General features: G+C 35.8%; 1 protein-coding gene, 1 long non-coding RNA gene and 1 pseudogene across 4 annotated transcripts in view; 1 reads left to right on the top strand and 2 right to left on the bottom strand.

Moving 5' to 3' along the window:
- LOC147571165 (putative gamma-taxilin 2) overlaps positions 1–23,876 on the bottom strand; it is a 353,593-nt gene that overhangs the window by 12,661 nt on the left and 317,056 nt on the right. For 2 of the 3 annotated variants that reach the window (XR_015247653.1, XR_015247652.1), the window contains one exon: positions 13,517–13,581. The gene's annotated coding sequence lies outside the window, so the exon portion shown is untranslated. Of the gene's footprint in view, positions 1–9,762; positions 10,029–13,516; positions 13,582–23,876 lie in introns of all 3 variants that reach the window. The other variant, XR_015247654.1, reaches the window with a different exon arrangement.
- On the top strand, positions 51–23,090 carry LOC147571172 (uncharacterized). The gene is made up of 2 exons (XR_015247656.1): positions 51–168; positions 22,741–23,090. It is a non-coding gene; the product is annotated as an uncharacterized LOC147571172 (long non-coding RNA).
- On the bottom strand, positions 19,113–22,619 carry LOC112860191 (putative G protein-coupled receptor 160; annotated as a pseudogene).

Raw genomic sequence — 23,876 nt, 5'->3', positions numbered from 1 at the left:
CTTCATTATTGTGGGAGCAGTTTTGGATCAAGTTACCCTTATGTTTGGCTTCATTATTGTGGGAGCAGTTTTGGATCAAGTTACCCTTATGTTTTTCAAGAAGGATTTGACCAGGAATATGGCTGCATTACTTTTGGGGCATCTTCCGCTTTTAGGACCTATAGTGAGGTAAGTGATAGTAAATATTTTTTGTCCACTGTTTCAGATAAGCAAATTGAATGTGAATATTATATAAACAAGTTTAAGGATGTATTAATTATTATTCCTTTAGTGAGAATTTTCCCCTTTTAGTTTTGCTTAGTTTTCATACACTTGAAATTATTAGTATGTGGTAGCCATCAATTTTAAGTTAATGATAGTTTTGAAAAAATACAGATAGGAACAAGTCAGTTGTTTCTTCTGTTTTTTAAATGCACTTAATCACATTTTGGTCTTTATCATTTTTTTAAAAGTCATCCATTAGGATTTTTATTTTAAATAATTATGAGTAAATATAACCTTACCTAACGGATAGAATAATGGAATGAGAAATGGTGACAGAGCACACAGAAACATCATGAAAAACAACATTGTAAATTCGCCACGTATTTTGATGACATCTAATATTTAATTGTAGATTCTTAAGACATCTTTGAAATGTAGCTGAAACTGGCATACTAATATACAATTAGGCAGTCAATTTCCAAATCACTTTTGTTTACTATGATGATTTGCATGAAAATTATCATTTTTATGGAATTAATTTTAGCCAGCTTTACAGTTTGGGTTTTCAAATGTACTAAAAAAGACCCCATTGTCAAGATGTTAATCAGGCAACAATACTAAGTGATGTGGGGGCATTCATTTATTTGAGCTGATTTAGGTTTGGTTGACCATATCACTTAAAAAAAAAAGGGCCATGCATAAACAACAAAAAATAAAAACATATTCACCATAAAACTCTACAAACATTGAAAAACTATAGTAACAATAAAAGGTAGCATCTATTAGGGGCTTAATATATATTTCATAAACATATCTCATTTTTCTCAAATTTTTCTTTAAATTTATTTTTTTATTTAAATTCTTGTTAGTTAATCTATAGTACAACACAATAATACGATGTAATATTGGTTTAAGGAGTAGAATTTAGTGATTCATCACTAAACTCAGTGCTCATCACAACAGATGCCCTCCGTAATAGTCATCATCCAGCTAGCCCACCCCACCGCCTCCCTCCATCAACCCTCAGGTTGTTCTCTATCTTTAGGAGTCACTTATGGTTTGCTTCCCCGCCTCTCTCTTTCCTGCCTCTTCCCATACGGTCATTGGTTTTGTTTCCTAAATTCCACGTATGGATGAAATCACGTGGTATTTGTCTTTCTCTGAATGACTTATTTTGCTTAGCCTAATATACTCTGGCTCCATCCACATCATTGCAAATCCAAGATTTCATTCATTCTAAAAAATTTTTTTCAACATTTTATTTTTCAGAGACAGAGGGCAACAGAGTGTGAGCATGGGAGGGGCAGAGAATGAGGGAGACACAGAATCCAAAGTAGGCCCCAGGCTCTTAGCTGTTAGCACAGAGCCTGATGCAGGGTTCGAACCCACGAACCCTGAGATCATGACCTGACCAGAGTCGGATGCTCAACTGACTGAGCCACCCAGGTGCCCCTAAGATTTCATTCTTTCTGATACAGACTTCTTTATCCGTTTCTTTATTCTTTATCCACTTCTTTATCTTCTTTATCCATTCATCAGTCGATAGACACTTGGGCTCTCTCCATAGTTTGGCTAATGTTGATAATGCTATAGACAATGGGAGCATGTACCCGTTCGAATCAGCATTTTGTATCCTTTGGGTAAATACCTAGTAGTGCAATTGCTGGATTGTAGGGTAATTCTATTTTTAACTTTTTGTGGACCCTGATACTATTGTCTAGAGTGGCTGTAGCAATTTGCTTTTCTACCAACAGCGTAAGGAGGGTTCTCCCTTTCTTTGAAACCTTGTCACATCTATTGTTTCCTCTGTTGTTCATTTTAGCCACTCGAACAGGTGTGAAGAGGTATCTCATTGTGGTTTTGACTTGTATTTTCCTATGATGAGTGATGTTGAGCATCTTTTCATGTGTCTGTTGCGCATCTGGATGTCTTCGTTGGAAAAGTGTCTACTCATGTCTTTTTCCCATTTCTTAACCGGATTATTTGTTTGTTGACTTTACTAAAGTTCTTTATAGATTCAATAAAGTTCTTTATAGATTTTGGATACCAACCCTTTATCCAACATCTTCTCCCATTTGTAAATATCTTCTCCCATTCCATCAGTTGCCTTTTAGTTTTGTTGACTGTTTCCTTCGCTGTGCAGAAACTTTTTATGTTGATCAGGTAACAATAGTTCATTTTTGCTTTTGTTTCCCTTGCCTCTGGCAATGTGTCTAATAAGAACTTGCTTAGGTTGAGATCAAAGAGGTTGCTGCTTGTGTACTCCACTAGGATTTTTAAATTATTATTATTTAAAAAACAATTTTTTTAGTGTTTATTTATTTTTGAGGCGGGGAGGTGGGGGGTGCAGAGAGAGAAGGAGACACAGAATCCGAAGCAGGCTCGAGACTCTGAGCTGTCAGCACAGAGCCTGACGTGGGGCCCGAACTCATGAACCACGAGACAATGACCTCAGCCAAAGTCAGACTCCCAACTGACTGAGCCACCCAGGCGCCCCTCCACTAGGATTTTAATAGTTTCCTGAATTTATCTTTATAGATGGTGTAAGAAAGTTGGTCTAGTTTTGCTCTTCATGTCACTGTCCAATTTTGCCAGCGCCATTTCCTAAAGAGATTGTGTTTTTGGCACTGGATATGTTTTATCGAAGATGCACTGACCATTAAGTTGTGGGTCCACTTCTGGGTTTTCTATTTTATGCCCGTATCATAGTGTCTTGATGACTACAACTTTGTAATATATCTTGAAATCCAGACTTGTATGCCTCCCACTTTGTCTGTCTTTTCCAGGATTGCTTTGGCTGTTTGGGGCTTTTTGTGGTAACATTTTTTTTGTTCTAACTCTGTGAAAAATGCTGCTGGTGTTTTGATAGAGTTCGCATGAAATTTCTAGATTTCTGTGTGTAGTATAGACATATGAACAATGTTTGTTTTTCCACATCATCAACCATAGAATTTCCCCCCATTTCCTTGGGTCCTCTTCACTTCTTTCAGAGGTGTTCTGTAACTTTACCCTTTGGTTAGGTTTACCCCTAGGTATCTTATTGTTTTGGTGAAATTATAAATGGGATAGATTCTTTTATTTCTTTTTCTGCTGTTTCATTATTGTATAGAAATGCAGCTGCAGAGTCTGGGGGGCTCAGTTAATTAAGTGCTGGACTTCAACTCAGGTCATGATCTCACTATTGGTGAGTTCAAGCTCCGCATTGGGCTGTGCACTGACAGGGCGGAGACTGCTTGGGATTCTCTCCCTCTCCCTCTCTCTCTATTACCAGAACACACTGGAAATCTTCCTAAAGCATAATTTTACATAAAGTCTAGAGAAAAGTCAATTAAGTGAATAAAAATAAGCAGCTGATAATTTACCATCACTTCTGGACTCAGACTGGGTATTTTTCATTTAAGAGGGTATGGTATTCATTAAGAAATGGACTGCCATAGAAAAATGAGGAAACATACTAAATGTGACCTTTATTAAGATACTCCCAATGATCAGCCATAGTATATGGCATAGTATATTCTTTCTATAAAGGCAAAGCTTGTAAGCTGTTGCTAATAAAATTGATTTTTCTTCTGTGACTCTATAGTACTTTGAATGCTATCGGTATGTTCAAGGAAGTACAAATGTTTATCTTCTCAACTCTACTTACAGAATTAGCACACCAAAGTAAAAAATCCTACTATGTCCGAGACATAGTAGGGCAAATAAACATCTGTTTTCATCTACTATGTCTTTAGAACATGTGTCTTTAATTAGGGCAAGAGTGTTTACAACCTAGCAAATTGTTCTTTGTGAACATTAACCCTTCAAAACTGGTATTAAAACAGGTTTCACTTTGTATTGTTTTTAAGATAAGAACAACCAGAAAGAGACACCTTATTTGTGAGGATATTACTTATATTAGTTCAAGGTAGCTAGCTGATGGTCTTCAGCTATACCAAAAAGAACTTTATCAAAAGAGCAGTACTATATTGAATGTCTTAAAACATGAAAAGAAAAGGTCGTGTCCGAATGAATTAAGATAAAAATAGGCTTGCCGTAATGTACATTGAACATTAGTGAAACTTATATATCCTTTTGACTGCTTTGTTTCCTTTATTCTTGGGAAAGCAATAGCTTTTGGGATCAAGAACTCTAAAGATTAATGTGATTTGAAAATCCAGTAATTTATATGTTCTCTACCAAAAAATGGAGACAATAAGCTCTTTTTCTTCTCTATTTTAATTTTTCCTGGCTTTACCGAAATACACATATAACATTGTGTGACTTTAAAGTATTAAAAGTGATGATTGGATACACCTGTATGTTACAAAATGATTAGCATGGTTAGGTTATTTAATACCTTCACCACCTCAGATAATCACAGTTTTTGCAATATGTGCTGTAAGATCTACTCTTTTAATAACTTCCAAGTATATGATACAGCATTGTCAACTATGGACATGCTGAATGTTAGATCCCCAGAACTTACTCCTCTATAACTAGATGAATATCTTTGATGAATATCTCCTCACTTCTCTCAGCCCTCAGCCAGTGGCAACCAAATTCTGTTCTGCAGCTGTGTATCTGCTGTTTTTCTTTTTTAGATTGCACATAAATATGAGGTCACCCAATGTTTATTTTTACCTGTATGACTTATTTTACCTAATATGATGCCCTCAAGTTTCATCTGTGTTGCAAATGGCAGGATTGTCTTCTCTCTTATGACTGACTCACATACAATTTTTTTTTATCCATTCATCCATCAGTGAAAATGGAGGTCCAAATACCTTTTAGAGTCTGTTTTTGTTTCCTTCAGATAAATAGCCAAAGGAGATTTTCTGGATCATACAATAGTTCCACTCAAAAATATCTGAGGAACTTCTATACTGTTTTCTCACCAATTTACATTCCCACCCACAGCGCATAAGTGTTCTGTTTTCCTTGCCAACACTTGTTAGCTCTTGTGTTTTTGATAATGGCCAGTCAAACCAGTATGATGTAATAGCTCATTGTGGCTTTGATTTATATTTCCCTGATGACTAATAATGTTGAGCAGTTTTCCCTGTATCCATTGGCTAAATTTTTCTTTGGAGAAATGTCTACTCAGTTCCTTTGACCATTTCTTTATTGGGTTATTGGCATTTTTGCTGTTGAGTTTTTGGAGTTCCTTATATACTGGGTGTTAGCCTTTTATCACCTATATGCCTTGCAAATATATCATCCTGTAGGTTGCCTTTTCATTTTGTTAATTGTGCCATTTACTATGCAGAAGATTGTCAGTTTAACTTCAACTTATTTTTTATTTTGTTACGTGATCTTTTGATATCATAATTAAGAAATCATTCCCAAGGTGAATATCAAGCAGCTTGTTCCCTGTTTTCTCAAGGAGTTTGACAGTTTCAGTTCTTACACCAAAGTCTCTAATGCATTTCCCCATTTTTATTAAGATATAATTGACATATAACATTGTGTAGGTTTAAGGTGCACAATGTAATGATTTTATATACATATATATTAAGATGATTACCACTGGTTAGTTAATATGTCCATTACCTCTCATAATTACCAATTTTGTGTGTGTACAGTGAAAACATAGAAGATTTCCTGTCTGAGCAACTTCGAAGTATGCAACACATACTGCTAACTGTATTATTAAGTTATGTTACACTAGACTGTTATGTCGCTATTCTGTACATTAGATCCCTGGAATTCATACATCCTATAATGGGAAGTTTGCACTCTTTCACCAACATTTACACCCTTTTCCCATCCCCTACACTTGTCAACCATGAATCTAATTTCTTTTCTATGGCATTTTTAGATTTCGTGTATAAGTGAAATCATACATTATCTTTCTCTCTCCGACTTACTGCGCTTAATGTAATGCCCACAAGCTTATTCCATGTTGTCACAAATTGCAGGAATACCTTTTTTATGACTCAGTAATATCCATTGTCTGTGTATATATATATCACATTTCTTACTCTGTTTAACCACGAATGAACTTAGGTAGTTTCATTCATTGCCTATTGAGAATAATAATGGAATGAACATGGTGGGGGTGGGGCAGATATCCCTTTAAGATAGTGATTTAATTGCCTTTATATATATGTCCTGAAGTGGGACTCGTAGATTATATGATTTTTTTTTTTTTTTTTTTTTTTTGAGAAATCTCTATGACGTTTTCCCACAATGGGAAACAGTTCTACCAAGCTACATTCCCACCAGCAGTCCTCATGGGTTCCTTTTTATCCACATTGTTTGTCAAGACTTGTTATCTCTTTTTGGTAACTGATATTCTAACATGTGCAAGGTAATATCTCCCTGTGGTTTTGACTTGTATTTGATGATTAGCTGTATTGAATATCTGTTCATGTACCTGCTGGCCATTTATCTATCTTCTACAGAAAAAAAATCTAATAAGGTCTTTGGCCCACTTTTTAATCAGATTAATTGATTTTTTTGCTGTTGAGTTGTGTAGGTTCTTTGTATGTTTGGGATATTAACCCTGGATCTGATATATGGTTGGCTACCATTTTCTCTCATTCTCATTATTTTTCACTCTGTTGAAGTCTGTGTGCAGAAGCTTTTTAGTGTGATATAGCCTCACCTGTTCATGTTTGCTTTTGTTGCTTGTGTTTCTGGTATCATATCCAAAAAAAAAAAAAAAAAATAGTTGCCAAATCTGTAAACCTTTTTTGAAGAATAATTAACACACAGGGCTCATCAGAAAGTTTGATCTGTCAAACAAACACTTCTGCATTCCACTTGTGTGTGTGTCAATTTTATGCATTTATAATATTAAACTGCCTTTGCATTCCAAGGAGCTGTCCCATTTGATTACTGTGTATGATCCCTTTAATGTGCTGTTGAGTTAGGTTTGGTTAAATTTGTTGAGAATCATTGTGTCTGTATTTTCAGGGTAATTATTAGCCTGTAGTTTTCTTTTCTGGTTGTATCTTTACCTGACTTTGGTATCAGGTTATGCTGGCCTTATAACACTTGGAAGCGTTCACTCCTCTTCACTTTTTTGAGAAGAGTTTATTAAAGATTGGTGGTAATTCTTTTTTCAGGGTTTGATAGAGTTCACCAGTGAAACCATCTGTTTTAGGACTTTTTTAAAGGGAAGGTTTTGAGTACTGCTTCAGTCTCTTAAGGTGGTATTGATCTTCTCATGTATTTTGTTTCTTCATGACTTGGTCTTGGTTGGTTATGTATTTGGGGGGATTTTTTTAGTTTCTTAAGTCACACAATTTGTTAGGGTATAATTATTCATAGTTGTCTCTATATGATAACTTGTGTTGGCCTGGTTTCAGTTGCGGTTTTTCTTCTTTAACTTAAAATCTTATGTGTTGAATTTATTTTTTTCATGGTTGTCTAGCTATATGTTTGTCAATTTTATTATTTTTCCCCCAAACAAACTCTTGGACCTGTATTTTGTAATTGTTTTTGTAGTCTCTATTTAATTGTTACTGCTCTAATCATTCTTTTCTTCCTTCTACTCTGTGGGCTTAAAAATTTCCCCCTGGTCTTTGAGGTATAAAGATATGTTGTTTATTTGACATTTTTTTTTCTTTATATAGGCATTTATTGCCCCCCAAATTCTCTTTTGGAGCTACTTTTGCTATATTCTAAAAATTGTGACATGTTCTATTTTCATTTCTGTTTATCCAAGGATACTTTCAGATGGCTCTTTGGACTTCTTTGATCCACTGTTCAGTGGTATGTTTAATTTTATGTATTAGGACATTTTCAGTTTTACTCATTATTGATTTCAAGTTTCAGAACATTGTGGTTAGTAAAGGTAGTACATGCAATTTACTCTTGTAAATTTGTTACGGCTTGCACTGCGGCCCAACATGTGATCTATCCTGGGAATGTTCTGTAAGCACTTGAGGAGAATATTAGCTCATCTTTATTTCTGAAGGACAGTTTTGCTGAGTAGATTATTTTTGTTTGTCAGTGTTAATTCTTTTAGCACTTTGAGTGTCTCCCACTTTGGCCTGGCCTACTATTTTGTTCCAGACAAAACCCACTGATAGTCTGATCAGTATGTAATGACTCGTGTTTTCCTTGCTGCTTTCAAAATTACTTCCCATGAGTCAATATTTTGATAATTATGTGTTCAACAGTAATCTTCTTTAGGGTCCTTCGAGCTTCCTATATCTATTTCAAGATTTGGGAAATTTTCAGGTATTGTCTTGAAGTGAGTTTCCATCCCTTTCTTATCGTCTTCTCCTTCTGAATCCCATGATGTGATGGGTTTGTTTACTCTACGGCGTCCCATAATTCAAGTAGGTTTTCTTCACTCTTTTAACTTGTTTCCACTTTTGAGATTTTTCACACAGTCTTTGTTTCATTTTGCTGATTTCTTCCGCATGTTCTACTCTTCTGTGAAGCCCTAATGAATTTTTCAGTTTTGTGATTGTATTGTTCAGTTCCAGGATTTCTGTGGGCTGCTTTTTAAAAAATGGTTTCTATTTATTAAGAAACAAGGGCTTTTAATGATCTTTATAATAATTTTATTATAAAATACAATACTTCTCATTTTTTTATGTATTGTTTTCCTGATTTCATTTAGTTTTCTGCCTGTTGGATTTCATTCTGTTTCTTAAAAGTTGATTATTTGAATTATTTGACAGGAAAGTATATACCTCCATTTCTTTGAGTTCAGTAAATGGAGATTTATTACTTTCTTTTGTCTTATGTGACTGGGATATTTGTGATCCATGTAGCCTTTTACTGGTATGTATACATGTGAAAGAGTAGATACCTCTTACAACCTTCCTAGACTGGTATTAGGAGGTAAGAACTTTTGCCTGTCCTGTCCCCAACTGATGGGATTTCTTCTGAAATTGTAGTTGTTCTGCACTGGAGCCAGTTAAGGCTATTGCAAGGTCAGCACTGGGTTCATGGTTGGCAGGCTTGCTGTGAGGGGTTAAGATGAGCTTGGACCCATTATGATGCATGAGTGGATGACATACATCAAGTATGTTGTTCAGTGGCATGGTGCTGGGAAAGGGTCCACTCAGGGTCCACAGTTAGGACTTCAAACAGTGGGCCTACAACCAGGTATGCAGATGAGTATGGCTCTCACCAGGCTTCTGGGAGGTCTGCTCCCTGGTTAGTGCATGTTCTTGGCAGGACGGGATTGGTTTTAGACCATGGCTGGGAGGGACTGGATCTGAACCAAAGGGCTATCTCAAGTTCTACAGCACAGCTTGCAGTGTGTAGATCTTTGCTGGAAGGACAGATGGTGTGTCCTCTGCCATGTCACTGGGTGGGCTGAAGTAATCCCTGACCAAGATTAGAGGGTCTGGAGCTGCAAGTAGTGTCCTTTCAGGATCTCTAGGGATGCAGATGGGAATGTCTCTTTCTAGGTTCCTGTAACAGCAAGAGTGTTTACAGACTGACTGGGACATGCTTTAACCCAGCCATTGGACCCTTTCACAAAAACAGTCTGACTGAGTTGGGTGGACGTAGCTCCAGTACGTCCCAGACATGGCCAACATGGCCTGGCGCTGGTTCATAGGCTATTTTTATGTCTACAACCAGGACCAAAGTCTGTATGTCAATTACCTGATGCATAGGTGGGCTGACTCCTCTTGGAACCCTTGGCATAAGGTGTTGGTGACAGGACCAGAACAAAACACAATTGTAACTGAATCCTCCAGGGAAGAGAGCTTCTGGGGGTCATAGCCAGGACAGCAATCAGCAAATCAGCCATCCAGATGCAAACCTGCTTTCTCAAAAATGCTTTTCCCATCCTTGGGCTCTTCTCAGTCACTCCTTCGGTGTAATAATTTCTTACTTGAATCCAGAAGTTCTTATGAGGATGTTTTTGTCTGTGGATGGACGCCAAATTGTTAACGTTGAGGGCTTTCTTATTTGGCATATTGCTGACATCACTGACAACTTCCTAATTCATAATTCTTTTGTTTCTGTTTTCCTGAGAAATCACCACCAAAACTGTACGTCTTCTGCATTTGTAAATAGTCTTTCTACTTCTGTCTAAAGCTTATTCCCTTCAGGTTTGCTTCAAATTTAATAGCTTAAGATCTTTATTTGCTTACTTATTATTTGCTCGCTGCATCAGTTTTTTTTTCTACCTACGGGATTATTTTCTCTATTTTTTTTATGCATGCTTACTCAGTCCTAGATATCCCACTTGCACTTATTTCTTCATTTGCCTGAATAACACGATTTCAATGCATTGAGCCTTTTAAGGTATTTTCTTTCTTTTTTTTTTTCTTTGTAACTCTTCCTTATTCAAGCTTTTGCCCTATTGGTTGGTACCTGATGTCATACCTCCTTGTTGCTAAATTTCGTTTTCACTTGCCACACATTGCCAAACCTATTAGGTGCATTTTGTAAAACTGACTCCATCATCCATTCTGAAATATTATTTAACTTTGGGTTATGCCATTCCACTTTTATTTGATTTTTCTACTAACATATCAGTATCGTTTGTTCTTATCCTATAGACCTCTAGTTGTTAGAGTACTCAGTGATTCAGACAGAGGTCCCTTTTCTTTCTTCATGTATCATTCCAAAGTGATCAGTCAAATCTATTCACCATTAGGTCCCTGAACTACATATCAAATGTCTGCTATCCTTTTTTTCCTCTTGAGTTTCTTTTTCTTTTTTTTTTTTTTTTTTTAAATGAGATGTAGTTGGCATACAACATTATATTAGATTCAGGTGTACATATAATGATTACATATTTGTATATACTGCAAAATATATTAAATTTATATAACAAGCACAATAAATTTAGTTAACATCTGTGAGTACTCACCTCATGAGCTTCTTAAGATACAGAGAAAGTAGGAAGTTCCAATGAACATCACTATACTCCTCAAATTCATCCCTTTGCTACCATTCTCCTATAAGTTCTTATATTATCTATCTAAAACATTCTTTCCTCATTTCTTTTACGTTTCGGCTGTTACCAATTTGTGTTATTAATTTTTCTCCATTTCTGTTTCTCCATTTTAGTTGATGCCATTATCCCATGCTTCTGAATGAAACTATCAACATTTTAATTATTTTCTACTTCTGTGTTACCTTTTTAAATTCTGAAAGTGCCCAGGATTTTTTTTTTTTTTAAATAATCTAAGACATTTTTGCTTTGTTAATTTCTCTCCTTAACTATAGCTTTGTTAAAAGAGGAACAATTTGAATCTTAGTTACTGGTATATACACAATTTATAACTAAGCTTCTAAGAGACAGTAAGTTTTCAATAAATATTTAACAAAAAGTATAATTTTGGCATTGCGTTTCTAACTACTAATTTTGTAGAATATTTATAAAAAAAGATTTTGGTTGAGTTTCAGATGAATTCATATTAGATGTTTATTTAATCCTGCAGTTTTTTATTCAAGCTTCTTGTAAGATATTTAAGGGTGTATTCTTATCCCTTCTAAACTTGAGTTGGGTGAAATAGTATAAAAACTAATATTAATAATGATTTTTAGGAATAATTCTTTTTTTACGTAGTGCGGAAATTTTTAAAGTTTGCAAGTGTTTGTTATGATCTTTTAATTGATATAATAACTTAATTCTATTATTTACCAATAATAGTGGTGGAATAGAAATATATTTTTTCGCTGCACTAATGGTCGTTAGTACTAATTTCCATTTTGAGACTGCAAGACAGATTAGTCTCTAATGAAATTGTAGTTGAGAGCCACATATATGTCTCAAAATGTTTGTGTATATAAAACATGAATATTTTATATCTTATATATATATTGAAATCTGTGTGTGTATATATTTTAAAGTATAAAAGGCAATTTGGGAGGATATGATATTCAGTTTGCAGAATCTACTGTAACTAGGAATTTATCTTTGTATATTTTAAACACTATTTCTATAAAGTGCAGAAATACTGGATTTTATTTGCAGACAGCAAATGAAATGTTATAACTATCTTATAAATATCCTACCCAATAAGCAAGTAGACTGATTGTACTTCTTTTTTTTTTTTTTTTTTTTTTTTTTTTTTTTTTAGTAAAAGGAAAAATACAACCAGGGTATTTCAGATTTCTATTTTCCTGTATGTCCCCTGTATTAAGTGACTGAGTTTTAAATAATGAAAAAAATCTGTCCAATATATATTAGACTTTGGGTTAAAATTACTAATTTCTATGCTATAAAAATTTTGAATTAAATTTATAGTTATCAGCATTTTAATATAAAATCTGCAATTCAAGAGGGGACATAATAATTAATTTGTTACAAAAACTACATCTTGTATTCTACTTTCCACCAGTGTAATATGAAAATTCCTCAAGGTCATTAACATTTCTTTGAAAATAAGTAAAGTTCATTGGCATACCCTAATAATATTTTTAAAGTAAAACCATAATAAGTAAGGAGGACTAACTTCATAAATCTGTATTCCTTATGTTTCTATAGAAGGGATTTCTGCTGCATTCTCTTGAGTTCTGTTGCAGGAAAACTTTTGGTCTATCTCTTAGACACTCCTCTCCAAGGCTTAGGAATAGTTACTATAATTGTAAAGAGCCTAATATCCATTTGGCTGGCTAACATTAATTCTAGATGGACTTTTTTTTGCTGCAGAAATAGAAACTACCTAGTATTTCCCCTTAATCTACCACCTTTACCATAAGAATGGCTTTTTGGGTTCTCTGTTCTCATCTGTAATTAAGAAAGCAGTTCCTAGGGGCGCCTGGGTGGCGCAGTCGGTTAAGCGTCCGACTTCAGCCAGGTCACGATCTCGCGGTCCGTGAGTCCGAGCCCCGCGTCGGGCTCTGGGCTGATGGCTCAGAGCCTGGAGCCTGTTTCCGATTCCGTGTCTCCCTCTCTCTGCCCCTCCGCCGCTCATGCTCTGTCTCTCTCTGTCCCAAAAATAAATAAACGTTGAAAAAAAAATTTTTTTTTTAAATAAAAAAAAAAAAAAAAAAGAAAGCAGTTCCTAGTCGTCTTTGTAATCCTCACAGCATGTACATTTATAGTCAATTATTTTGATAAAATAGTGCAGAATAAGATAAAAAACAGTGTAGAATAAAACCTTGCTAGACAAAAATAAATTTCAAAAAGTGTCTGTAACATCAGTAAAATTCACTGACTAGGTTAAATAAAAAATTCATTAGGTTGTTAAGGAGACATATAACCAAATAGCATGGGGTAGGGCATTCCCAAATTCCACACTTCCAATAAAGCAGTAATTGAACTGGAAAAGAAAAACCATCAGAATTGGGTTTTATGTAGCCTGAATCTAATAAAAACCCCAAAATACCATAGAACTTTAAATGAATAAAAGAGCAATTGATTTTTGGTAAGAAAGCACGTGACTTTTTAACTTACCTGTCTACAGTCATCCAATCTACAGTGTAGTGGCAGCAATGGAGATAAAATTCCTGTTGCAAGTTCTGGTGCAAACGAGAAATATGGGTCTTAGTGTTAAAGAACTGTCCTTTCATGTTTTGACTTGTTTGTGGATCCCCTTAGGGATCAGCTCAAGGGTCTCCTTACCTTTGTTTTGCCCATCTAAGAGTAGGGCAGGGTACACTGTGAGGTGGCATTTGTTGAAAGCACCTAAAGACAAAGATACTCGCAACCTGCATCTCAGGCAAAAGATAGTAGAGCATAGAACAACAACAACAAAATAACTAGGAAAACCTGGAAAGTGAAATCTAATGCAGAGTCATGGGCAGCCTGGCGAAGCAGTTCCTCAAAGAATCAACAACCCTGAATAAGCAGCAACAACAACAAAAAAAAACCCTGCAGAGGGCAGAGAATCTGTTTCTATTACATTCACATTATCATATTTACAATATCCAGTTTTTAACAAAAAATAAACCTGCTGTACAAAGAAACAAAAATTATGTCATACAAAAAAGGGATGCAAACTACAGGAAGCTCAGACACTGGAATTTCTAGAGAAAGATTTTAAGTCAACTATGTTCTCAAAGAGATAAATGAAAATAGCAAAACAATACTATGATAAATTACGAATGCCAGTAAAGATACATAAATTACAAAAAGAAACCAAAAAGATGTCACGCTGGTAAAAAGGGCATAAACTGAAAAGTACACGTAAGCAGCTTGTTATCACATTTGAATAAGCAGTATAGAGAATCAGTGAACTTGGAGGTAGGTCCCTTGCTATTAGCTAGTCTGAAAAATGGAAGAAAATAAAAAATGAACTAAAGTAAAGTAGCCAAGGGACTACATCAATATGCAAAATAGAAGTCCCAGAAGAAGAGGAAAGAGAAAGAGACAGAAACAATATTTGAATAAATAATAGCTGAGAACTTTTAATAAAATATATGGATGTGTACAGCTGCATATTTTCTTTCAGTACAATTTTGAAACTCCAAACACATCTCTTCACTTTGTACTTCTTTTCCTTTCAGTGCTTGCTGGTGATATGTCTCCTATAGTACACTTTTCAAAATGCCATTTAAGTAGACATGTAAATAAGTAAAATCAGAAATGTTATTTTGCAAAATGAAGTGTGAACGAAAATGAAACATGCTCTGTTGACAGGTTGTATTAGTCTACTCTGGCTGTGATAACAAAATAACAGACTAGATGGCTTAAATAACAGACATTTATTTTCTCACAGGGCAGGAGGCTGCAAGTAAGTCCATGACCATGGTGTCAGCTGTATTGTTTTGTGGTGAGGCCTCTCTAGCTTGTAGATGACTGCCTTTTCACTATGATCTCACATGGCTTTTCATTGGTATATGAAGAAGCAGAGAGAGTGAGTGAGCTCTCTGGTGCATCTTTTTTCTTTTGGGTTTACTGAGCGATAACTGATAAATAAGCCTAAGGTATACAATATGGTGTTTTCATATACATACACATTGTGAAATAATTACCACATTCAAGCTAATTAACACCACCCACATAGTTAATTAACTTTTGTGTGTGTTAAAGAGAGAACAACTAAGATCTACACTCAGCAAATTTTAGGTATACAAACCAATACATAGCATATCAAGTATGAAATACGGTATTATCTGTAGTCATCCTGTTGCACATTAGATATCCCGAACTTATTTATCCTGTGAAGACAGAATCTTGTATCCTTTCACCAACATGTTTTCCTTTCCCCTGTCCCCTGTTTCCTGGTAAAAACAATTATACTCTCTGCCTGTTAACATTTGGTTTTTAGAATTTCACTTATAAATGAGATCACACAGCATTTATTTTTCAGTCTTTGACATATCACTTGCATAATGTCCTCCAGTTTCATCCATGTTGTCTCAAAGGATAACACTGCCTTCTTTTCTAAGGCTGACTAATATTCCAAATATATATATACCACATTTTCTTTATCTACTTATTCATCGGTAGATACTTAGGTTGTGTTCGTTGTGTGACTATTGTGAATAATACTGCAGTGATATAGGAGTCAGGTATCTCCTCCAGGAGTGCAGATGATGATTTCATTTCCTCTAGAAATATACTCAGAAGAAATTTCTGAGTGTTTCCTACGATAGTTGCTTTTTGAGTTACCTTCAGTGTTTTCATAGTGGCTGTACAAATCTACATTGCCATTAATAGTGCACAAAGGTACTCTTTGCCTTACATCTTTGTCAATAGTTACCTTTTTCACAGTGGCCCAATCTAACAATGGTAGGTGAAAATATGTTGATTTCATGCTTTGTCAAAGATTAGTTGACCATACATTTGTGGGCCCAGTTCTGGGGTCTCTCTTCCATTCCATTGGTTTATGTGTCTGTTTCTGTACGGAAACCAATTTGACAATAAATTATGTTTAAAATATTGTTTTTATTTGCATTTCCATGATGGTTGGTGATGTTGAAAACCTTTTCACATTATTGTTGGCCATTGTGTGTCTTTGGAAAATGTCTATTCAGATCCTTTATCCATTATTTCTACTTGGGTTATTTTCTTGCTGATGAGTTGTTTGAGTTCTTTCTATATTTTGGATATTAACTCCTTACCACATATATGCTTAGCATGTATTTTCCCATTCTGAAGGCTGTCTCTTTGTTTCCTTTACTAAGGAGAGTTTTTAGTTTGAGAAAATCCTTTTTTTTTTTTTTTTTAATTTATTTTGCTTTCGTTGCTTTTGCTATTTTGTCATATCCAAAAAAAACCACTGCCGGTCTTAAGAAGCATTTTTCTGTTACAGTTTCAAATAATTTTTAAATTCCTTAAAATTTAATGTTTAAATTGCAGTCAGTTAACATACAGTGTTATATTCGTTTCAGGTATACTATCTAATGATTCAACAATTCTACACACAACTCAGTGCTCATCACACCAAGTGCACTCCTTAATCCCCATCATCTTTTTCACTCATTCCCCACACTCCTTCCGTCTGGTAATCATCAGTTTGTTCTTTAGAGTTAAGAGTCTGATTCTTGGTTTGCCTCTCTCTTTCAGTCTCTTCCTTGCTGTGTTCATTTGTTTTGTTTCTCAAATTCCACATAGGACTGACACCATACAGTATTCGTTTTTCTCTGACTGACTTATTTTGCTTAGCATAATAGTCTATAGCTCTATTCACATTGTTACAAGTGGCAAGATTCATTCTTTTTTTAATGACTGAGTAATATTTCATTGTATATGTATACCATATCTTCTTTATCCATTTATCAGTCAATGGACATTGGGCTCTTTCCATAATTTAGTTATTGTAGATAATGTTGCTATAAATTTCAGGTTGCATGTGTCCCTTCAAATCAGTATTTTTGTATTCTTTGGATAAATACCTAGTAGTGCAGTTTCTAGGTCATAGGGTCATTCTATTTTTAACTTTTTGAGGAACCTTGATACTATTTTCCAGAGTGTCTACACCAGTTTGCGTTCCCACCAGCAGTGCAAGAGGGTTCCCCTTTCTCCACATGCTCACCAGCATCTGTTTCCTGGATTGTTAACTTTAATGGTGATATGTCATCATGGTTTTGAGTTGAAGTTCCCTGATGATGAGTGATGTTGAGCATCTTCACATATTTCTATATATTGCCATCTATAATGTAGTCTTCACAAAAATTTCTATTTAGATTCCTTGCCTATTTTTAATTGGACTGTTACTTTTTCTGAGGTCATATTTATAAGTCCTTTATATGTTTGGATATTAACCTTTTATTGCATATGTTTTGTTAAATATATTCTCCCATTCAGTAGGTTACCTTTTTCTTCATGGACACTTTCTTTAACTGTGTAAAACATTTTTACTTTGGTGTAATCCCAATAGCTTAATTTTGCTTTTGTTTCCCTTGCTAAAGGAGACATACCTCGAAAAAAATATTTCTATGGCTAATGTCAAAGACATTACTACCTATGTTTTCTTATAGGAACTTTACGGTTTCAGATCTCACATTTAGATCTTAATTCATTTAGAGTTTTGTTTTTTTCTGTATGGTATAAGAAAGTGGTCTAGTTTCTTCTTTCTTTTTTGTGCATGTTCCTATCCACTGTATCCAACCCCATTTAAAAAAAAAAAAAGAGAGAAAGAAAGAAAGAAAGAAAGAAAGAAAGAAAGAAAGAAAGAAAGAAAGAAAGAAAGAAAGAAAGAAAGAAAGAAAGAAAGAAAGAAAGAAAGAAAGAAAGAAAGAAAGAAAGAAAGAAAGAAAGAAAGAAAGAAAGAAAGAAGAAAGAAAGAAAGAAAAGATTTTATTTTTAAGTAATCTCTGCACCCAAAGTTGCATGCTGTATCAACTGAGCCAGCAAGGTGCACCCCCCAACACCACTTGTTGAAGAGACTGTCCTTTTCCTATTGTATATTCTTGCCTCCTTTGTCATAGGTTACATTGGCCCTAAAAGCATGGATTTATTTCCCGAGTTTCTATTCTTTTCCATTGATCTATGCATCTGTTTTGTGCCATTACCACACTATTTTGATTACTGTAACTTTGTAGTGTATCTTGAAATCTAGGATTCCGATACCTTCAGTTTATTCTTCTTTTCAAGACTGTTTTGGTTATTTGGGTCTTTTGTGGTTCAGTACAAACTTTAGGGTTAGTTGCTTTAGTTCTGTTGGTACTTTGATAGGGATTGTTTTAGATCTGTAGATTGCTTTGGATAGCATAGACCTTTTAACCACATTGGTTTTCTACTCTGTAAACATGGAATATCTTTACATTTGTTTGTGATTCCTTCAGTTTCTTTTCACCAATACGTTATAGTTTTGGGAGTACTGGTCTTTTACCTCTTCTTCTTTATTCCTAGATATTTTATTATTCTTGGTGCCTTGTAGATGTGACTGTTTTCTTATTTTCTTTTTCCACTGCTTCATTATTAGTGTATAGTATGCAACAGATGTCTGTATATCAATTTGTATTCTGTGACTTTGCTGAATTCATTTACCAGTTTTAATGGGGTTTTTTTTTGGGGGGGGGGAATATTTAGGGTTTTCTGTGTCATCACATCGTGTCATCTGCAAATAGGGAAAGTTACTTCTTCCTTACCAACTTACATGCCTTTATCTCATTTTCTTGCCCAATTGCTTTGGTTAGTATTTTCAGTACTTTGTTGGATAAAAGTGGTGAGATTGGACATCCTGATCTTTTTACTGACTTTACAAAATGACGACAACAACAATAACAACAGCAGCAACAACAAAAACAACAAAACCCTCAGTGTCTCCTGGCTGAGTATGATGTTAGCTTTTGAGTATGACTCAGGATTTCTGTTTCCTTCAGTTTTATGTTCCCTTTCTCTCTCTTTTCCTTCTGGGATCCCATACGGCAAATGTTGTTATGTGTGATGGTGTCCCTGAGTTCCCTTAGCCTATTCTTCTTCTTCCTGTCTTTGATTTGTGTCCAGCTTGGTTGCTTTCTGTGTTGCTTTACTGTCTTTCAGCTTGTGAATCCATCTTCTGCCTCCTGTAATTTGCCATCGATTTCCTCTAGTTTATTTATTTTTCTTTATTTCACTGAGTTCTTATCTCTGATGGGTTATTTTTTTCCTATGTTCTCTGTCTTTGTTGGAGCTCTGACTAGTGTCCTCCACTCTTTTCTCAAATCCATTGGGTATCTTTCTTACCATTACTTTGAATTCTCTGTGAGGCATATTCTCATTTCTGGGCCAGCTAGCACTTTTACTATGGTTTTGTCCTATTGTTTCATTTGGATCATATTCCTCTGTCTCCTCATTTTGTCTCACTCTTTGTGTCTGTTTCTCTGTGTTAGGAAAGTCAGCTCCGTCTCCTACTCTTGAAAGTAGGGGTCTTATGAAGAACAGGTCCTGTAGTGCCCTGCAGTTTGATGCGCCCTGATCACCCTGGCACTACAGGGGGTGCCTTCTGTGTTTGTTGCATGCACCCTACTCCTGTAGCTGAGCTGTATTTGCCTTCGGCCTACTCATATGCAGTGGCTCCCTTTGTGGCAGTCAGACCAGATGTCTGCCTGTGAGTCCTCTATTGGGGCTGTCATAGAACCGAACCATGCCTGGTTAGCTTTACCTCTCCCCAAGGCAGGAGTGACTTTGGAGTAGTGGTCACTCTTGGAGCTGCCTGCTGTCAGGCACCACTGTGAAGGGCCTCATGTGGAATGGGGCATGTTCTGAGATTAGCAAACAAATTTTCCCACGTACCCCAGGAACTTTTGAAACTGCTGCTTCTATGCTGTGTCTCAACAGTGTTGTTTGTTTTGCTGTCTTTTTCTGGGTAGGGATTCCAGTCACCCTCCAGTTCTCTAAGAGCCAAGTGCACTGAGTTTTAAAGTATCTGGAGTTAAGTCACCGTGCTTGTAAAAACTCAAGCAGTTAAGCCCTACTGGTTTTCAAAGCCAAATATTATGTACTGGTCTTCTGACTGCAGGTTACTCAAGTCTTGGGGGCTTTGAGTGAGGTCCCTTCCTTTCCCGTCTCTGTGCTTCTGTTATCCTTATTTGCAATTAGTCTTGACAGAGATTTGGTTCCTAATGGGGTATCTGACCCTCCTACTGTTTTCTGATATGGCCTCCTCTGCAATTAACTGGAAAGACTGTTCTGGGGCTTTGAGTCATTTTCTGGGTTAGATGTATGAGGGGGATGAGGTGAGCTTAGGATCCTCACACTCTGCCATTGTCTCAGGCTCCCAGCGGCACAGCTTTACTCTAAATACTGCTTTTGCCGTATCCAATAAATTTTGGTTTCTTGTGTTTTCATTTTCATTTGCTCAAGACATTTTTGTTTGTTTGTTTGTTTTCCCCATTGATTTCTTACTGACTCATTGATTGTTTAGGAATCCGTTGCTTACTTTCCACATGTTTATGAATTTTCCGGTTTTATTATGATGGATTTCCAGTTTCATACCATTGCAGTCAAAAAGATATTGGATATGGGCTTTAATTTTCTTAAATTTTCAAAATTTGCTTTATGTCCTAACATATGACCTGTTTTGTGTATGATTGAGAAGAATATGTATTCTGCTACTATTTTTTAAATGTTTATTTTTGAGCGATAAAGAGTGTGAACCAGGGAGGGGCAGAGAAAGAGGAAGACACAGAATCCAAAGCAGGCTCCAGGCTCTGAGCTGTCAGCACAGAGCCCCACACGGGGCTCAAACCCACAAACGTTGAGATCATGACCTGAGCCAAAGTCAGACGCTTAACCAACTGAGCCACCCAGTCACCCCTGCATTCTGCTACTACTTGACAGACTCTTTGGCATATGTCTTTTGGGTCCATTTGGTCTATTGTGTTTTTCAAGTCCAGTCTTTATTTTCTGTCTGGAGGATCTATCCATTGTTAAAAAGTGGCTACTAACATACCTACTACTATTACATTGCTTTCTAATTCTTCCTTCAGATATATTATTTGCTTTACATATTTCGTTGCTCCAGTGTTGGAAATATACATATTTATAGTTATAATCTCACAAGGAATCAATCCCCTTATCATTTTTAATGACCTTTTTTCTCTTTACAAATTTTTACGTATTTTATGTAAGAATGGTCACTCCTGCTCTTTTTCGGTTATATTTTTGTGGACTATTATTTTCCACCACTTTACTTTCAGATGTGTTTGTTTAAAGCTAAAATCAGTCTCTTGTTGACAGCAGATAGTTGAATATTAGTATTGATTTTTTTTTCTTGCTTTGAATTTAATAAGAATGTTTAAGTTTATATATTATTGGCAATGAATCTCAGACTTAAGTAACAATCTGCATCCAGTAGTTTTTTGGGTAACATGGAATTGGTATAGCCAGATCTTAAGTCATTTTAATTTTGTGTTAAATTAATATTTATAACACATGGTGTTCCTGAATGCACATAAAACATTTTCCTGGAATTATTTTGTTTTTAATACCATCACCCCTTTTAACAAATTTTGAAAAGGTATGAAAGTTGGGCCTAGGGAGGGGAACTTCAGTTCAGTTCAATCTTTATATGTCATGAGTCGTCATTCTTTCTCATTTGATAATTATGATTCTGACTGTAGTTGTCATTTTTAGTTAGTTTTAACATGACAAAATTAACAAATTACTATTGATATAGGCTTCTCACCGTGCACAGATTATGAATTGTAAGTGAAATGAAGGAGCATTTCTAGTTGGCAAACGGATCCACAGGTAATACAATGTCTTTAAATTAAACTTGTGACAATTAAACCAATAAACATAGCAATGAATACAAAGTACAATGTCTACATTGTACAATGTAGCATTGTACAATGCTACATTTGTAGCAATGTCTACAAAGTACAACCATGGAATGTTCATTCAATATATGCTGGAATCTGTCCTTTAAGGAAAAGAGTAAAATTACTTGAAGTAGAACAAATGGTAACCAGTTATCAAGAAAACAGGTAACAGACTTGGGCAAGAGGGATTTTTTTAGAGTGCTTAGTATAACTGGAGTGGATGAAAACGGAAAATATAAGATAGTCTCATTTATATAGGAAGTCATCCTAACAGCTTGTACCAACGTAGTCACTTCTGACCAAAGCTTATAAAAGCCATAAATAAAATAATCACCATGGAAGATGACAGCCAGTAACTCTGAATACCAATAAATAAAGGACATTGACTAAAATAAACACTCAGTTCTGGTAGATGGCTGGGTCTCCCAAACATAAGCAAGGACTGAAATCCAAATTAAAATTACTGTGAAGAAGTAAAATAGAATGGTTTTGGCATGTAAATACAAGCTTGGTGGGTTTAGAGAAATTCAGATAATAATCTGTACAAGCTATCAGGAAAACTGGATAAAGCAAAAAGCCATAAGTCAAAGAAATAATTGGAGTAAATAGGCAGATGTGATATTTAGTAAATGTAATACCCAAAAGTACAAAAGCCCTGAAGTAGGAAGGATATAATTGGAAATGTTTAGTAAAAGATCAGTGAATGCTGATGAAATGCAAAAATACTTCATAAAATTTTGATAGGTGTTTTTTCTTCTCATCCCTAGTGTGAGGATATTTAGTAATATTTTCCCAAGTGTAATCAAGGATAGAAGACACTTACCGTATAGGGGATGACTTCCTTGATTTAACTGATACTGCATGACCAATTCTCTGTAGAAAGAGCAATTAATGTTTTTTTAGTCGAATATCAGAAGGCCTGCCGAAATACATATGATAAAACACTGCTTCATTTTATCTACTATCCTGTGCTTTCTCCAATAGGTCTTTCGTGGCTGATGACCTTCCAGTTTCAATTCTACTGCCTTGAGTTATCTTACTTTTGGTACCAGGCATACTCAACTGCTATGTGACTAAATTCTGAGGCACCAGACTCTCGGCTTACCCACTAAGACCCTGGCACTGGGTGCCAGACCAGACACCTGCTGTGCCCAGCCCCACGGGACCACAGAGAGACGGGCAACTCCCTAAGCACTTTTTGTTTTGTTTTTTTTTTAATCTGACTTACCACACTATGTCTTTTGTTTGAGGATTTAATCCACTTACATCAAGGTAACGTTTGATATTAAGGTAACTTTTGATATTAAGATAATATAGTAATGTTATTAATTATAGTATTCTTTATCAGTACTCTGGGTATAACATTCAACTTCACTGGCAGAGAAATCCTCTGACAGTCTTTTGGGGGCTGCTTTGTTATGTCATAGTTGCTTTTCCCTTGGTAATTTAAAAAATTGGGGTGGTGTTTTGTTTGCTTGTTTTGCTTTGTTTTGTTTTGGTCTTTGGCTTTTGATAATTTCATTATAAGATGTCTCAATGTAGATTTTTTACACTCAATCTACTTGGGGTTCTTTGGACTTCACAGTTATGCACCCCCAGATTTGAGAACTTCCCCCCATTATTTATTTAGATAGATATTCTGCCCCTTCTCATCTCCCTCCTTCTGGGACTTTAGGGACTCCAGAATACTGGTTAGTGTATCTTGCTTAGCTTGGTGGGATCCTCAGGTCCGTTTGGTTTCCCTTCCTCCCTCCCTCTCTCCTCTCCCTCTCTCACTCCCTCTCTCCTTCTGTCTCCCCTTCCTTCCTCCCTCCTTTCTTTCCTTCCTCCCTCCTGCTCCCCCTCCCTCCCTTCTCCTTTTCCTCCCCCCTCCCTCCCTCCCCCTCTTCCTCCCCCTTCCGTCCCTCCCTCCCTCCCTCCCTCTCTCCCTCCCTCTCTCCCTCCCTCCGTCCGTCCCTTCCTTCCTTCCTCTTCTTCCTCTTTCTCTTCCCCTTTCCCTTTCTCTTTGTCTTCTTTCCTGCCTTCCTTTCTTCCTTCCTTTCTTTTCTTGTCAGTCATCCGACTGGATAAATTCAAGTGAGCTGTTCTCAAGCTCACTGATTGTTTCTTTTGCTTGACCA

Source organism: Puma concolor, unplaced genomic scaffold (genome assembly GCF_028749965.1).
Source record: "Puma concolor isolate L17-30 unplaced genomic scaffold, mPumCon1.1.hap2 unalloc_scaffold_5, whole genome shotgun sequence".
Lineage (NCBI taxonomy): Eukaryota > Metazoa > Chordata > Mammalia > Carnivora > Felidae > Puma > Puma concolor.
The sequence above is the reverse complement of the archived record's forward strand: the minus strand, read 5'-3'. Positions and strand labels throughout refer to the sequence as shown.